The following is a 17674-nucleotide window of genomic DNA, read 5'->3' on the forward strand; positions in this document are numbered from 1 at the left end:
GAAGTTGTCTTACATTTACTTTGAAAAACTCAGTTTATGCTCCTTTTCCAGGTAGAGTTATTTCAATGTGAGTTTTGGACATTGACTCTGGCAGGTGATAATCTTAAAATAGGAGTTTTCAAATGGATGGCCAAAATCTATGGGATGACAGTAAAATGTTGTTTTCCCATTATATCAAAAGAACAGGCTTTGGACCATTTTTAGAGATATCAGTAGAAAAGTTGACCCTGAAGTCTAGAAAATGTGGTGATCTCTGCAAGCTATAAAGTGAAATTATAAATAAATGGTGAAATTAAAAGGTGCCCAGTATCCAAAGACAAAGAAGCCCAGGCAGTAAAGAACTTCACAGAGAGAGTGATGAGGGATATCAAATGGTTCACAAGTTCCAGGAACATGACAGCTGAGAAGAGGCCATTAATTCTGGTGAGCAAAGGGTCATTTGTGATCTTTGAGAAAGGAATTGCAAGGTTGTGGTGGGAACAGATAAACAATTGCAAGCAACTGTAGAAAGAGCACATGCCATCTGTATTATTCATAGCTTTGCTGAACTCCTGTAGGATAAGAAATAACTGTATTAGTAGGGCTACTTTGAATGTCAAGGCCAGTGGTATATATGGATCTATTCACAAACCTGAACAGAAAACATCCCATAGAGATGAAAGAGGCATCACGGTCAACCATGCCACCATGGCTATGCAGTTAATAATATCATTTTGAGTCTAAAAGCAACAAAGAAACCCCATGTTAATATAAATTATTAAAAATTATACATAATTTGTCATTGAGAAGTTCAGCCTTTTCTCAGGGGAATTTTATTCAAGTGCTTAGCATTTCAAGGCACTTTGAATAGACATTATTGAAAACAATGAGCTTGAAAGAAAAGTATGGATAGAACAGTCTAAGTATGCTGTTGCGGAAATGATGTCCCTGTCTTGTTTTCTCTGTACCTGCCTTTTTCTCTTCCCATTTATCACTTTATCTCTCTCTGTGTGCCTATTAGCAAAGACACACCGTTGAAGTCTGAGGGCCCTGGAGATAGTGTGCATGGCTCTGAACACCAAATTCACTACTTCCTAGCCAGGTAACATTGGGTAAGCTTCTAATATCTTTAAGCCTCGGTTTTTCTGCACCTGTGAAATAAAATAACAAGTGTCCTTACCTCATAGGATGTTGTAAATTCCTAAATAACTAAATCCATGTACAATGCATATTAGTTTGGGGCACCTGGGTGGCTCATTGGTTGAGCATCTGACTTTGGCTCAGGTCATGATCTCACGGTTCGTGAGTTCAAGCCCTGTATAAGACTCGGTCCTGACAGCTCAGGGTCTGGAGCCTGTGTCTCCTTCTCTCTCTCTGCCCCTTTCCCACTTGTGTATGCTCTTTCACTCTCTCTCTCTTTCAGAAATAAACATTAAAAACAGTATATTAGTTTGCCTGACATAAATCCAGCATCCAGAGACAGTCCCTTGAATTGCACCAAAATTCACAGTAAATTCACACATACATGACAAACGCAGGTGGCTAAGTAGGAATCACTATAAAATTTTGCCTTTTTTTGTGGTTATTCTAATTGGGTCCAATTTTTTAGTAAGGTGAGATGAGACCCATACTTATTCTTTTATCTTATTCTTTTATCCCCTGATTCATCCAATAATTTTTTGAATAACTACTTTGTTCCTCTGTGATAGGCATTAATTCAACTTTTTAGTTCAAAGTGTCCCTCATACTTCCCAAGCAGAGCTCACTGCCAAATTATAATGACCCATAAATGACTTGTCTGTGCCTCAGTTTCTTTGAAAGTGAAGGTCAGAATAGTAGATTATTCCTGAGATTACTGTGAGGACTAACTATATAATACATATGAGGTGCTTGGCAAAGGTGCCCAGTCATAGTGAGTATTTGTTAAATCAAATCTACTTATTGGTGCTATTATTGCTATTATTATCTTAAATCACTAAAATAAAATGTGACAAAAGCTAGTGAATACATATGCATAAAAAATCAAGCAAATAAATAGGCAGAAACAATTCAGGCTCAAACATTTGAGAAATATTTCTTGGGTAATGGTATCTTTGGACTTGGATTTTACCAATGAGAAGTAATTTTCCTGGCAGGAAAGGGTATTTAAGGGTTGGTAATACCAAGAGCAAAAAACGAAGGATAGAAGAGCATGAAAGATTTGGAAGACAGAGAAACACTTGATGATATGAAATAACTTTATAATCTTACTAATCCATGGTGCCTAGTGTATGTCTGACATATAGCTGTTGGATGGATGCATGGATGGATGGAGGAAGAGATGCAGGGAAGGAAGGGCAGATGGAGGGATGGAGGAAGAGATGAATGGGTGGATGGATGGATGGATGAATTTTACTCTGTCCTCAGCTTCCTTTTCAGTGACAGTTACTGGGGGCAAATCTGAGATGACTTCACGTTTCAGAATGTGTTAAACATCACTTCCTAGGCTTCCTGCACTTTGCTCAAAAAGGCCAAATATAATCGATGAGCAAACTTGATCCTACAACTCTCAAGAGGCAACTGTGTGAAGAGTGCCTTTGAATTTGTGGTAATACTACAGACCTCAAGGTTCCCATAATGAATCTGGCTGTCAAAATTTAGAGGTTGCCAGGACTAATGGGAGAAGAGAATCCTTTCTTGCAAGGAGCTTCACCTAAGTGTTTTCTACCTTCTGGGAGCCAGCCAAACACTGACAATATAAAAGTATGGACTCAGATCCCTGTCCTTTGGTGTTGCTTCTGGCCTTAAACTGCCACCTCCATTTACGAAGGCCGTCAAGAAAAGAGCCCTCACTTTGATACATTTTGGAGCAGAAGCCCTTAAATGGCTTGCACGATGGACAGTGCTAAATGCTGCAGTTGGGTGTAGTTTTTTTCCCCTTCTTGTTTCTTTCCCCTTTTGATTTTTTTAAACTGTCTGTTGGATGTTTGGTGCCAAGTTAAAAAAAAATCAATAAGCCCAAACATTACAGCAGCAAGTTTAATATAGCTTACCTTCCTGGAACAGGCCTCGGGGAAAGCGAGAAGCATCACGTTAAAACGGTGCTGAGCTCACATCTCGAAAGATGCTTGGGATGGGAGGGACTAGCTCAGCAAGATTTTGATACCTTCAGATGCAAATGAGACAGCCCCTGTAGGACCAGTCTTGGTGTAAAAGCATATTGAGGTATTGTGGGGAAATGATTCTCCCATAAGCTCCAATGGCCATCCTGGGAGCACAGAGACGGCACAGAATGCAGGCAGAACACACCTTCACGCTCACTGGAGGTCTGTTGGCAGGTTAAAGACAGATCCTGTGGCTTGAGTCCTGTGGAGACCTGTCTTGCTACAGAGAACAAACTGCCACAGTTTTTACAACACCAGAGTTCACTTTATGAGCAACACACCATAATCTGAGTTTCTGCTTTTCTTTCCTTCTTTTGAAGAACACAGAATTTGAGGGCCAAATATGTTGGTCATTTCAAATAAGCAAGAACAATAAGGACTCCATTCATGCATTCATCGCTTAAACAAATACTCACTGAAAGTCGATACTGTGGTCGCTTTTACTACTATGTGCTGGAGGATACAAGGGTGATCAAACCCAGCTCTGAGGCTGCCCTCACAGGCCTTGTGACTCGGTGAGGAAGAAAGACAGTGATCAGGTGATCATCCAACTCAATGTGACATTTCACCTGTGAGAAAGAAAAAGCACTGTGGCCAACAAATGTTGAGTATTTACTCCATCACGCTCTTAATCAGCATTATCTTATTCAAATCTCACAAAGGCACTTGCATTTGATGTGTTCATCCAAACTGTAAGTCAGTATAAAATGAAGAATTCATTGCAGTCAACTTCACGACATAGAAAAAGACTAGGTATTGCAGACATCATGGACATTGTTGTCTCATTCTTGTGCTCCCCACCGCACCTCTGTATCCCGGCAGCAAGTCATGATTCACTGATTGCTGATGAGGTGAAAACACCTGGGGGTGCAACCCCGCCACTGCTTGACTGGTCCTGGCCCTCTTGCTCCCCACAACCTAACAGACGTGGTGTCTAGCGTCCAGGGAAGGAGGCAGACGAAATCAAGCAAAGAAACCATTACTTTAGGCTATTCCGTCTGAGTCTCTCATTCTTCACTGAATAGAAATTAAATATGTGAATAAAACACTATGACCATAATGTTTTAAAAATCCGATCACTTTGTCCCATAGGTTATTATTAATTTTTATTAAAAGGGTATGTAGATACCTGATTTATTCTGCAGCAAGATATTTACAGAGTTTGAAAAAAGAAACACTTTGTAAATAGGAAGCTCCATCAGTACACTGATTAGCTTGCCCAGCACTCTGTGCAATGGGTGTTTAACAAGTCATATTATAAATCATCTTCTGAAATGTTAATTAAGTGGTAAAACATTTGCTGACAGTTAAAAGTTACCAAGAATTTAATTATAACCTTGCGGACGCCATTTCCAGTTAATTATATACCCTTCTTATATTCTTGATAAACCACAAAATGCACCCTGTTAATGATCAATTGGTATTAAATTAGCTGAAATTAGTTTTTATTAAATCTAAATTAGATTTTTATTTGCGATACAATAAAATAGTGCACCCAGCCCTTACCACTATGATTTGGGATATTTCTGTAGAGAGCGATTACCAGATGTCTAATTGGGCAATTAATAGATACAGTTTCCAAATTAACATAATTGGGGGACCTAAAAAGAAAACAAAATGACTATTCAGCCAGCAGACCATCTTTTTTGCATCCTGCCATTCAGTCAGAGATGTCACCCAACCCCTTATTCTTTCAGAAAATCATGCTTCCCACGGCTGGCTTCCCACCAAAAGGGTCATTGTGACCCTTAAGTGCTCCAATGTAGAGACAGCAACTGCCAAGGCCACCCAGACAGGCACCTTTAGCATAACACATGTTTTTGTTTTGTTTTGTTTTGTTTTGTTTGGGCGGGGGAGGGAGCTGCATCCGTGGGCAGGTAGAGCAAGCCTGCATGGGGCTTCCAGGACCAAGGAGGTAACCAGCTAGACAACGGGGTGTTTACACAGCTGACACGAGTCCAAATGCACAAGCTCGTCTCTTTCCAAAAACAATCTGCCAGATGAGTTTAGTTTGATGTTCCAAAGCTTTTTCATCTTACCATTTAATATACCACAGAAGAGATCAAGACTTAACCTCTTCATTTTTGCCATCTACTTAAATCTCTTCATAATTGCTTTCCCAACATGTTCAGTGCATAGTTTCAAAGTGTGTCCTCCACCATCTGTGTCCTTTTAAGGGATGGTCCTGCCCCGTACATGTAAGTAGGCTCTGTTCAGATCCAATCTGTACTAAGGAGCCCTGGCTGCACTGATCACTCTGGATACCCAGGCTTCACTTTGATTTTGTTGGTCCAATAGTTTTCTTAAAGCTCAGGATACTTTGTTAATAATGATAACACAAAGATCAGCTAATAAACAAATATTGGTGAGAATTACTGAAAACAAAAAGTATAAGCTTATTTATTTTACTTTATTTTGTATATATTTTACAAAGAAAGAGAGTTCACACTAATGAGTTGCATAAAGTTTATAAAGAGGTAGAGAGGAGTGCATCATTATCCATTAGTACTCACAGAATCATAACGGCAGCCTGCCATTCACCAGGGTCACTGGTGAACTTCGGGGCAGGATGGACTGTTACACATCAGTGCTGCTTTTATTGCTAGTATTTTGCTCTTACCCATATCCCAACTATATGTTGGTCTGCCCCCTCCCTCACTCATTCAATGGATCTGTGTTTTCAATCACTTCTCCCTTTCAGAGCTCATTCATACATTTAGCAAACAGACACGAAGTGACTACTCTGCACAGCTGTTCACTTAGACACTGGAATACAGAAATAGACAAGGCTGATCATCATTCCTGTACTCATGGGGTTCCATGGCAGTGGGAGAAACAGACTGAAAGGATAAATATATATAATTATAAATTGTCCTAAGTGCTCTACAAGGCCAGAAGTGAGAGCTACTTAGAAACTAACAAGGAAGTCTTCTTTAATAGGTGGATAAGAAAGGTGTGTTTCAAGACTGGTGATTTAAGTTGAAACCTGTGTGGAAGAAAGTGTGCCAAGGGGCAGAAAGAACATGACTCAAAGAGGCCTCGAGGGAGAAAGGAGCTTGGTTATTGAAGAAACTTAAGTGAACTGGAAGAACAATGTGATGGTGGCATGGTGAGCAGGGGGAGGTGGATGGGAGAAACGGGGGTGGGGGGATAGACAGCTGCAGACAGCACAGGGGACTGGGACCAACAAAATCAAAGTGAAGTCTGGGTATCCAGAGTGATCAGCGCAGCCAGGACTCCTTAGTACAGATTGGATCTGAACAGAGCCTACTTACATGTACGGGGCAGGACCATCCCTTAAAAGGACACAGATGGAAGGAGGATGGAAGAAGGTGGAGCAGCTGGAGAAATTCGAAGTTAAGCAACAGAATGACCTGATCTGTCAGTGGAGGATGCATAGGAAGAGGGCCAGAGATGCTAAAGCAGACAGGAGGCTGTTAAAGTTCTGTTAAAGAACAGACAGGAGGCTGTTAAAGTTCTCCAGACAAGACAGATGGTGGCCTGGAGTGAGGGATGGGCGGTCAAAGCGGGGAGGACACTGGAGACACATTAAGGTGGAACTAAAAGGATGGACTAGATACAGAGCTGAGGCTAGAGAAGACTCAAGAAGGCTCCTAGGATCTGGCTTGAGCAACTGAATTTATTTGTTCACTTAACATGTATTCCTTGAGCACATAGTATGTGCCACATGCTGGGTATTAGGAAGGTGGACCTGATGGCAAAGGGGTCATGCGCTTGCAGAGTTAACATCCCTTGAGACGGGAGTTGACAGATTAATTGCAAAGAATTCCTTCTCTTTCCAATCATTCAGGATCTGGGTTTTGGAGTATAAAACTTTCATCAGCTACAATTCTGACACAGTTTGCTTTGGCAATGATTGTGACTTGCTCTCATCCAATATGAATTTAGTTTCCTTCGAAATGACTGCTTCTCTCCTGCTGGTAGAGGGAGGATTGCAGAGGCTTCTTTGGCACTGTCATATTACGAATGATTACTAGGTTAGGGTCACCTCTATGAGTGTGATTGGGGTGGCTCCATCAAGCAACTTCCATTTCCACCCCAACCCGCTAAACCCACACAGAAGACTCTTCATCTGGGGCCTCACTGATGAGCTACCATATAAGAACTTCACAAAAGATTCTACATTTTTTTAAAAATAGTTTTTTCTTAATGATTTCAGTGATATGGACTGCCTATATAAAATCTAGAAAATAAAAAATGAAAAGCATAATCCCAGTCAAGGTTTTAGGATTCTGATGTCTCCGGTATATGCACATTTCAAGGAAGTTTTAATTCTAAAAAAACTAGTTTTGAATTTAATAATAATGAAATTTGTTTTTAAGATATTTTTCATAGATAAAACTTTAATTCTTTGGATGTGTACACTATTTTCAGCGGATCACTATCATAAGTATATTTTTTATAAAGGTCTTTATTAATGAACTTCTTGTGTTCATTTTTACGTGTATTCTGGAAGTAGAATTAATGGGTCAAAAGGTAGCAATGTTTTAAAGGCACATGATACATATTGCTAAAATGTTCCTAAAAGGGTTGTGCTAATTAACACTCCCTAGTGAAATGGAGAAAGGAAGTTAAGCCAAACATGAATTTCAAGCATCATCTTCTCTTCTCTCCTGTCTTTTAAATTTTTAATGTGTGTTAATTAGATGGGTGAAAAACTGCCTCTTATTTTTGCAATTGCCTCCTTTTTTGATTTTTATTAGAGAATTTGAAAATCTTTACTGCACACCACAATGTCCCTGTTAATCATTTCTAATTCCTCTTTTGTGAATTGTTTGGTTTATGTCCTTTACTTCTCTATTAGAGGGCTTACTTTTAATTTTTCTTTCCTTATTTATTTATATGAAATCTTTATATATGTTGCATCACAGAGTTCTTTTCTCCTTTACTGGCTTTTTCCTTCCTAGCCTCATCCCTGGTAAAGAGGAGTATGTTTAAATGTTCTGACACATCAATATCTATAAAAATGATCAATGTGAGCAAGAGAAAGCTGTTTTTTTTTTCAATGAATTAATCTACTCTTTAAAAAAACTCTAAAAGTTAGAAGTCTATCCCACCAAGAACGGAAAGGCAGCACAGGCAGTAAACTCTTCCATTGGTACTGATTCACATGCCTTCCCAGGATGACATCACATTGCTCTGGGGTGCCTGCTTTCCATCACTGATGATGGAAGGAAGCAGGCAGAATACACAAGTGCTGGATATTTGCAGGAGGAACAAAACCAGGAAACTGAGTTTGACACCTGACAGAGTGTCTGGAGATTAAGTAGCCTTGTGATACACCTGTGGTTTCTAAGGATCCTGATGCTGTTGCTTCATTTCAGTGCATGTGCACAACAACCCAGTTACCTTGCAAATGACTGGGAATGACCCCTCCACTGGAGGTGCCAGAGGACTCCTAGCAGATCTTGACCGCATATGGAGTATCCGCAAGAGAAAAATCAGACTGTGCCTGTGTACAGTAGCTAACGTCAAGCATGTATAATATTATGCATAGTTCCTAGGAAATCCTGTTTATTCCCAGAACCCCACATAAATATTTTGTGCCCAAATTAGAACCACCCTTAAGAACTGGAACCCCCATATCTGCCCCAGTGACTCCTATCCTCTGAATTCACCTGCACTTTCGCTTCTTAAGTGTGTACTTTCTGCTTGGCAATAAAGCTCCCTCTCCTATGCTTTACTATGATTCATCTTTGAATGCTTCCTTGGGCAAAGTCAAGAACCTGGTACCTGCTGGTGGTTACAGACTCAGGCACCAAGAACTTCCCTCACTCTCCTGTACCAGGAGGGCACTAGTAGGGTTGAGGCCAGCGCTTGCAGGGAACCAGAGAATGTGGCTTCAGGAACCGCACCTCTACAAAACCAGTGACAACCAGTAAGAACTCAAATAAGCAAACACAGTCAATAAAATGCATGCACGCATAAACTAAGAGCTATTAACATGTCTTTTAAAGACTAAGTCATTTAATGACTAGCCACAAACAATCAGTGTTTCTTCCAGGAATAAGTGAAACTAGACTAATCCTCCAACCTTAGTGCCCATAGAGGTTCCTTCTTGTCCAAAATCAAGTGAAAAACAGTGACTGTCAACTGCTTTTTTCTTTCCGTCTCCAGAAATTTTGCCTTTAACTGAGTCAAACTAATAGGTGATCTCGTTTGTAAGGATTCTTTTGCTTTCCTTTATATATCTGTCTGTCTATCTATCAACATATCGATATATCTGTTGGTTTATGTGTGATAGTCAATTTTATGTGCTAACTTGACTGGGCCATGTCAAGATATCTGGGTAAACACCGTTTTGAACACGTCTCTGAGGGGGTTTCGATGAGAGTAACATTCGATTAAGCAGACTGAGTAAAGCCGATGATCTCCCTAATGTGGATGGGCCTCATCCAATCCTTGAAGACCTAGATAGAACAAAAAGTCTGAGTAAGGGAGGACTTGCTCTCTCAGCCTACCTTCAAGCTGGGACATTGGCCTTCTTCAACCCTTGAGTTACGGTTTATACCACCAGGTCTCCTGGATCTCAGGCCTTCAGACTCACATTGCTATGGAAAGGTCGTTCTGTCTTGTTGATGATCTATTTATGAAGCTATGTGCTCTGAGTGTTTATGTTCCAGGTGTGGTATCATTCAGGTGAAAGCAAATGCCATTTTTGCAATAGCTCCAAGGAGTGAACCCTGACTCCTGTGAGGGTAATTGGCTGTTGCAGTGTGGTGGGCTAGGGCCACTGGACACAGCCACCTAAATCTGGGTCCCAACTCCAGGTCCCACTGGGACCCTGAGCCACATGATTCCTACTAAGCCCACCACACAACTTAAATGTAGGATTCTTCCTATAAGATATAACAGTTTTCTATTAATGCTGTAATATACTATCACAAACATAATGGCTTCAAACAACACAAATTTATTATTCTAGAGTTTTCTAGGGTAGAAGTCTGACATAGCTCTAGCTGGTCTAAAAGCAAGGTATCAGCAAGGCAGTGTTCTTTTGGAGGCTGTAGGAAAGAATCTGTTTCCTTGACTTTTCCAGCTTCTAGAGGCTGCTCACATTCTGTGGCTCATGGGTGTCTTCCTACATCTTCAAAGACAGCAATGTTACATCCCTGTGAAAATTCCATAGTCTCATCTCCCCCTGAGCTCAGCCAGCAAGGGGTTTCCACTTATAAGAACTCATGTGATAGTTTGGATCTGCCTGGATGATGCTGGATGATCTCTCCAAAGTCCTTAACCACATCTGAAGAGTCCTTTTTGCTATGTAAGATAACATATTCACAGTTTCCTGGAATTGGGGTATGGACATCTTGTGGGGCAGGAGTGTTTTGTTCTGCCTACTGCTCTTCGTTCAGGCTGCTAGAGCAAAATTCCACAGACTGGGTGGCTTATAAACAATGCAAATTGGTTTCTCACCGTTCTGGAGGCTGAAAGTCCAAGATCAGGGGGCCAGTTTTGTCAGGTTCTGTTGAAGGTCCTCTTCTGGGTTGCAGATTGCTGACTTCTCCTTATACCCTGGCATGACAGAGGGCAGAGAGAGGAGCAGCAAGCTCTCAGGTGATCCTTTAGAGGGCACTAATTCCATTCATGAAGGTTCCACGTCCATTACTTCAACCAGTCCTAAATACCTCCCCAAAGCCCTAGCTCCCAATACCGTCAACGGGTTTTCAACGTGTGAAGTTGATATGTTTGGTCTGTAATAATACCACGGGAGGTAGAGTCCATTAAGAAGGAAGAAGAACACATTCTATATTTAGGGTAGATTCTTGGTGTCAGGTCATCAAGTTCTGGATCTGAGCAAGACTTCTGATCTCCTAAGATCTCATGTATTGGAGCATTAAATTATATAGAAAAAAAATTATGGACTTGATTTAAATGCTCTGAAACTCTTTTCTGTGTGGCCTTAGAAGAAGGGCCCCAACTCTGTGAGTGACACCTCAAAGAATGGTACCACCCCAGTCTTTCTTGGAGTGGGGTAATAAGCCTGCTTATGGAAAGTTCCTAGTGTAGTAGGAGTCTAGACAATATGAAGGGGTTCCTCACTCAGTCCAGAGACTTCCTTCTCCTTTGGACTTCCCTGGACTGTAGGCTAGTCTGCTCCTACATTTCTGCATCTATCCTTATGCCCTCCCTCATTTCTTGGAGTAGGGATAGCTTTGAGGACTTGGATTACCTGACCCAATGACTCAAATCTGCACATACCTTGAAATCTAGATTTATTTATACTTCTGCATATCTAAAATCTCAAAATTGCCATGTCCAAAATCAAACTCATTGTTCTTCCCACACTACCTGCCAAAGCTGGTTTCCTCTGGGACCTACTTAGACTCCTATTACAGTTAATGACACTGGCAATTACCTTTATCTCCCTTAGGTCCCTTGCCTCCTACATAATTGTGGAATTCTTCCACCTACTCAGCACCCTTCTGATCTGAGCAGCAATCCTCACCTGTTGCCTTTCGTGGCCATTTAAGTTGTATCTCCACACTACCTTTCACTCTTGTCAACACAGTTTCCAGAAAAAAGCCAAAATTTCCCCTCAAAACAACCATCTGGTTGTGTCATCTCCTCTGATTAAAAAAAAAAAAAAAATCAATACATCTTCACGCTGGCTAGCTATGCTTGACCTGGGCAGGCCTGGAGTCATACAGAATCATACAGAATGTGGCGTGCGGCTCACACAGTGTCCCGTGTCCCTGGTAATAGAAGCTCTTCGCCCACCTCTCTCTAACATCCTCCTCCACTACCCTCATCCTCTGCCAACCCTCTTTATCTAGGGGGCACCAGTTTCTCCTTCAGGTTTTGAGTCAGATACTGAGAAGTCTTCTTATTGAAGCCTTTCTTCAAACCGCTAAGCTGGATCAGATTTTGTTGTCCTTCATGCAGTTTGTGACTTTGGTCTCATGCATGTGAGGCAACCTGTCTGCTTAGAGTTGTATCTTCTGTACATAACACAGGTGTGGCATGTAGAGACCCTCGAATCAGAGTTACTATGTATTATTTGCCTAATAAATGCATGAAATCTATAGTTTCAACTAAGGTTGCTTTGTTTCACCTTCATATATACATATATATATATATATATGTATATATATATATGTATATATATATATACACACACTGCAAAAGCTTAGTAATTAGCTTCCCTTTGCCCAGGCTTCTCTCTCTCTCTCTCTCTCTCTCTCTCTCTCTCTCTCTCTGTCTCCTCACAGTGCTACTAGAATGCACTCTCAAATGCAAAAATCTGATGATGCTGGCATTCTATACACACACACATATATTTGGAATGGTTTCCCACTACCTACTGAGAGTCCTAATATGCCTTGGCTTTACTGACAGGATTGCCTACCTGATTGTCCTCCTTCCTCCTCCACACACTCGTAATTGTGGCCAATCTGCGCTGGCCACCATGGCTGGGATTTGATGCTGTACCTCTCAATCTCACCTTTCCCTTTGCTGCCTTAGTCGCCTTTCTTCCCCTCTCTGCATGGCCCGGCTTACCCACAGGCTGAGCCCACAAACTGGCTCTGCTAGTAGTCTGTTTTCTCCCTCCCCAGTTGGCCATCCTCTTTCCAGCTCACACAAGCTCACATCTCTCTCCGCCCCTCATGCAGGGCAGCAGGATTAGAGCTGTAACATACACACGTCTCATTCATGCACTTCATCGAGCTGGTTAATATACATTCGCTGAGCTTCTAGAGCTTCCATTATACAGCTGGCACTATGGATACGAGGAGGATAAACATAATCCCTGCCCTCAAGGAGCTTATACTCTAGCAAGCAATAGATAGGCAAGTAGTAACTGAATGTAGTTTCCCAAGTATCCTGATCAGCCCAAATTGTCTATAAATTCTAGAAGAAAAAACCTTGCTCATATCTTTGACATCTCTCTCACTTACATATATCTTAGTGAGGAAGTGTTGTCCAAACAATAATCAAGTCCTCAGGGCCTTGTGGTAAAAAATGTGACTCTCTCTGTGTCTTAATGCAACAAGATGTAGCAAAGACCATAGCATTTTATACAGTCCTGCATTTTAGAAGTATTTCTGCATCAGGAATGGAGCCAGACTCAGTCCCTGCAGGCCCATCCTCTATCTGTCATTAATAGCCAAATAACTACACTCTACTCAGAATAATGAGCAGCAATGTTGATTGCCATTGTAACACATGACAGCCAAAGCCATTCCGAGAATAGTGCCTTAATGCAGTGTTGTCTTAATCAAATACTTCTTTATCGATTGCTTATGGTTTTAAAAAATGATGTTTGTATAACTGCCCCTAAGGAGAGGTGTTAGCTGTGGCAGCTTGATTATGCCTTTGTCCAAGTCAACCATGATGACCCAGATCTTGCTGGAATCATTTTTAGAGAAAGAACAGAAAAATATGATCAACAAATTTGATCACATATATGCAATTCAAAATACTAAAAAAGTTTTCACAAGGCAAAAATGAGAAAAATTGTTGACAGCAAATGTGAGAGATGAGACAGTATCTTTACTCCTTCTATTTTCTAAAAATATATGCCTCCCTTTGATTCTCCTGTTTGATCTACTGAGATTGCTTTCTCCACACTGTTTCCTCGGCAGGCACATGGCGTCCTCAGCTCATGCCCCCGCCGTGAGCACACCAGTCTTCTCACGCTCATGACGGCCTGTACTTTACTATCTTGTGAATGCAAAACAGGCACTGGTCAGGTCCGTCCCTCCTCTATGTCCCACAATATGCTGTAGGTCTGTGTCTAATGAAGAAAGAGTTCATTCCACCTGGTTAGAAAACTAATAACTAAGATGTAAAAGAAGAGAAGATATCAATACTCCCCACAATACATAACATAATTTCATGGTAAACATTGGAAGTACAATATCTAAAGTTACTAGTAAAAATTATAATGGAAAAGCACTTATCACTATTGAGTAAACATGGTCTATAATGATAATACAAAATGCTGTAGGACTCACGGTAACACTGGGGTGGACCACCGCTGCAGCAGCATGATGATGTGTACAGAGTCTTACTTATGGTAGGAAAGCAGTTGGAAATGAATTAGTGAACTGTGGCATATCAATCCAATGGAAAACTCCACAACGGTTACAGGTGATAGTTATAAAGACTATTTTCACATGAAACTATTTATGAAACTGTGTATTTCATAATACACAAGAGTTGTAAAGAAGATAGAAACAGTTTGATTTTGGATATCATACTATGGGTGAATTTTTAATATGTTTTATGTTTATTATTGGGTTGTACTGCTTTAAGAGCATAAAAATTGATCATCACTTTTAGGGCTCTGTTCTAAAGTTCCATATTAAACAACAAATGATCTCTAATCAATTTCATTTTTGCATGGTATTGTGACTCAACACATTTTTTAAATTTTGAAAATCTCCCTTTCATTTCCTCACATAAATACTGTATGTGTATGATTATGAATCTGTGTGACTATTACTAGTTTATTGTATTTACATAAAGAAGAAGTTACAGGTAGATTCCAATAAACATGGGAGATTGAAGATATATATATATATTTTTTTCTCTCCTGAAAATTCAATTAAAATGACAATAAAGGATTTCTTTAAAAGGCATAAATAAGAAACAAAGAAAGAAAGATGTGGCAACATCCACAAAATTTTGGAAGCTGAAAAGCAGGTAGATAAACACTAACTGGCTTGATAGTACTGAGAAAAATATGGAGCTGGTAACAGGGAAAATGCAGAAGTAACCCAGGTTAGACCAGAGGACCCCCATATGGATCAGGATTAGACAACAAGTTTGAGAGTAAAGGTGAAGAGAGTGCTTTTAAGGAGCAGGACCACTGTGAACTGTGCGCCTGAGAACAGCTGGATTTCCAGATTGCTTCCCCCACCCTGCTGTGCAACTTTCTCTCCCACATGACAGCCTAAGATTTGGGTTTTATTTTCTATAGAATACAAAGCAAAGGGCCTGCTTCATAAACTAAGGGAGTTTATAAAAGAAATGAGTATGTTTGCCTTTCATAGCCATCAATTGGTGCCTGGGGTGATAGGGTGGAAGGTGAGTTGGAGCCAGAAGGAAGGAAAAAACAGTTAGCCAACTCATGAACACTGGGTAAGAGGTCCTTTGGGTAGGAAAGCATTGGGGAGGTACTTTTTGGGAGATAGAAATCACAGGCCTTAGTAAGTGACTGGTTGCTGAGGAAGGGTAGAGAGGAATAAGTCAAGGACAATTTCCAGAGCACTGGATGGCATCTGTATGGTCTCTCCCTTATTCTCTCCTTCCCCTTAATTATTTTAATTACCTCAAAATTTTTGTGATAAACCCTGGTAGCTCACATCTTTGGGAAGTAGAAAAAGCCTGCCTCAGCAATCATTTCCCCACCCTTCCTCTATTCCAAGCTCCACTGCAGGAGTGGGGTTTAAGGAGAGTAGGGAGAGAAAGAGTAGACTACCATTTTGGATGAATTGCTCTTAAACCAGGAAGTAGGAACTTAAGATTTCATTTACTGAACATGTAAATGCAAAATTATAGCTTTTTCTGTGCAAACTAGCCATTGCTACTATGTGTACCTGGAGCAATGATTCCATTTGTCTTTGCTATTCAAGTCATTGGAAGAATAACAACTCATCCTAGCGTCAAACCTGTCCCCAGTCTACTTCTCCATCCACGCTGTGGATAGTTCTTGGATAATACTGTTGAAGAGCAGGGCACAGAGACAGGGAAAGATCAAGTGAATTCTTGCTTGCCCTAATCTAGGCAATACTTCTTTTAAGTGGCATTTACTGGTATTTGATGGTAGAATGAGGCACATTTTAATGTCATGTAACCTTTTAAAAACACAATTTTCTATACTTTTATGTCTTTCTATGATTGTAGATGGAATCAAGAAATGAAAACACTGACCTTAACAATGGCTAAGTGTGGCATCTGGACTCAGTTTAGCCATTACAAAGATAACAGATCTTTACTGTGGCCAGTTCCTGAAAGCCACATGTAATTGAGCCTTAAAAAAGGGAAAAGATCCCTTTTCACTGTGGCCAGGGAACAACTGCAGAAGATCTGCATGGCTAATGCTGCCACATCTTTTTTAGGAGAACAGCTGGTAGCTCGATGGCTTTCTTTCTTTAAAACCAAAAAAAAGTGCCTCTCGCTCTGAAGTTTTAGCAGGAAGCTGCTGCTTCGAGTCATGTCACATATTTTATGGTGCTAAACTTTGCCGTAGGAGTTGAGAAACAAAAATGAAAGAAAACGGATGCACTATATGAATTGGTGGCAGTGAATGGAAAGTAATGGTGGGCATAAAACCCAGCATCTACTGAGAGTGAAGGGTGCACAGTCCCCGTTGACATTCGGAATGTGAACATTAGAACCATTTCAGATGCCTGGAGGAACTATAACGCTCAGCACAGGGTTTATCGGTGGTGGTATGATGTGATCATGGGTTTCTGGTGCAATTTCAGGGGAATGGAGTGTGGAAGAGAATGAACTCAGATGAAAAGGCTTTGACTCTGAAAGAAGATCAGAAATGATGTGACAGATTCCTCCAGAAATGAGAAACAAAAGTCAGCTATGATACTTTCCACATGGTCACAGGCATGAATGTGACAACATGTACCTGCCTTCAATAGTAAGAGAAGAAATAACTCTGTTTCACAACTTCAGAGGGAGACAGTACACCTGAGGAATTAGTAAAAAAGTATTAATATAAAGTATATATAAAGAGTGTTTGCAAATAATTAAGAAAACATCCTAATGATACATAAAGAAATGACAGAAATACTGAACATGACACAAGAGGAAATTCACCACTGAATAAACATTTAAAAGGGTTAGCCTGCGTAATAAACAAAGGTTGCTAAGTAGAATAACCATGAGTTATACTTTGCATCTTTTATTCTGATAGAAAATGATAACACAAAATGTGTGTTGGAATGGCCATGCTTTTATATTGCTGATGCCAATTAATTTTTATAAATATCTTTTTGGAAGGAATTTGTCAAGAGCTATAAATACATTCGTATGTGGTAATCAACACCTGGGAGTCCTTCCTGGACTTAATAATCCAAGATGCAGGAGAAGGTGCATGAATGGAAATTGCTAATTTATGTGTGTGCTTATTGTTTTAAAGTTTAAGGTTGGAGGCAGCCTTAATATCCAATATAGAACAGGTTAAATAAATGGTGACATATCCATTGCCTAGACAAATTACTGAACATTCTAATGATGACAACTTTGTAGCAATATGAAAAGTATTTATAATATCTAATTAGGTAGAAAATAAGCAAAAATATTTAATGGGAACTACATTGTGATTACAGACTTAAAAATAATAGCTAACATTTATATAGTATTCTTTATTGCCAGCCACTTTATTAAGCACTTGGCATTGATTATCCTATTGAATCTTCATAACAGACCCATAAGGTTGGTTAGCATCCCATTTACAGCTGAGCAAACCTTGACTTGGAGGGATTAAGTTACTTGTCCAAGGTGACAGAGGGAGTAGTAAGTAGACTTAGATAATCTAGTCTTAGCTCTGGAGTTCTTAACCAATA

At 40.2% G+C, this 17674-nt stretch overlaps 1 long non-coding RNA gene across 13 annotated transcripts in view; it reads right to left on the bottom strand.

Moving 5' to 3' along the window:
- Window positions 1-307: 307 nt before the first annotated feature.
- Window positions 308-17674, bottom strand: part of LOC115280780 — a 116852-nt gene continuing 99485 nt past the window's right edge. For 5 of the 13 annotated variants that reach the window (XR_003903931.1, XR_003903927.1, XR_003903924.1 and 2 more), the window contains 4 exons: window positions 10560-10658; window positions 3539-3691; window positions 632-719; window positions 343-551 (listed from right to left, as the gene is read on the bottom strand). This is a non-coding gene — a long non-coding RNA (uncharacterized LOC115280780). Of the gene's footprint in view, window positions 552-631; window positions 720-793; window positions 1131-3538; window positions 3711-9471; window positions 9554-10559; window positions 10659-14101; window positions 14158-17674 lie in introns of those variants that run through there. The other 8 variants (XR_003903930.1, XR_003903934.1, XR_003903935.1 and 5 more) reach the window with 8 other exon arrangements.

This window comes from Suricata suricatta, chromosome 16, assembly GCF_006229205.1.
Source record: "Suricata suricatta isolate VVHF042 chromosome 16, meerkat_22Aug2017_6uvM2_HiC, whole genome shotgun sequence".
Classification (NCBI taxonomy): Eukaryota; Metazoa; Chordata; class Mammalia; order Carnivora; family Herpestidae; genus Suricata; species Suricata suricatta.